We start from the raw sequence: 483 nt of genomic DNA, 5'->3' as shown, positions 1-483 counted from the left end.
ATAAGACTGGTCATGCTGACACGTGATGGTATTTAGGTGTGTCCAAGCGTGTCCGGTGAAGAGTTTTTTATTTTTTATTAAGACACAGTTTGGACACAGCAGACATGCATGTCAGACAAGTGTCGGTGAGTGTCGTGTCTGAAATGTGTCCGACACACGGACATGGCAACTCAGCGAAGTGTCCGTGCTTCATAGATATTTTTAAATATAATTTAATCTTCTTTTTATTTGTAGATGAAAATAGAAGGAATGGAATAAAGAAAGAATATAGGAGAAAGAGAATCATTCATTGTAGCAGAGGTGATTTCTCTATTTTCTACTCAACTTTAATTTCTAATTACTTGCCATACCAATCCATATCTTTTTCTGATACCACAAATAACATGTTGCTTTGATCACCATACTATAATATCCAACTATCAATACGTTTGGTGGTCATGAATTAACAAATAATTGTTATTTATTTATCAGAACAACAGAAAT

Source organism: Arachis ipaensis, chromosome B10, assembly GCF_000816755.2.
Source record: "Arachis ipaensis cultivar K30076 chromosome B10, Araip1.1, whole genome shotgun sequence".
NCBI classification, from domain to species: domain Eukaryota; kingdom Viridiplantae; phylum Streptophyta; class Magnoliopsida; order Fabales; family Fabaceae; genus Arachis; species Arachis ipaensis.
The sequence above is the reverse complement of the archived record's forward strand: the minus strand, read 5'-3'. Positions refer to the sequence as shown.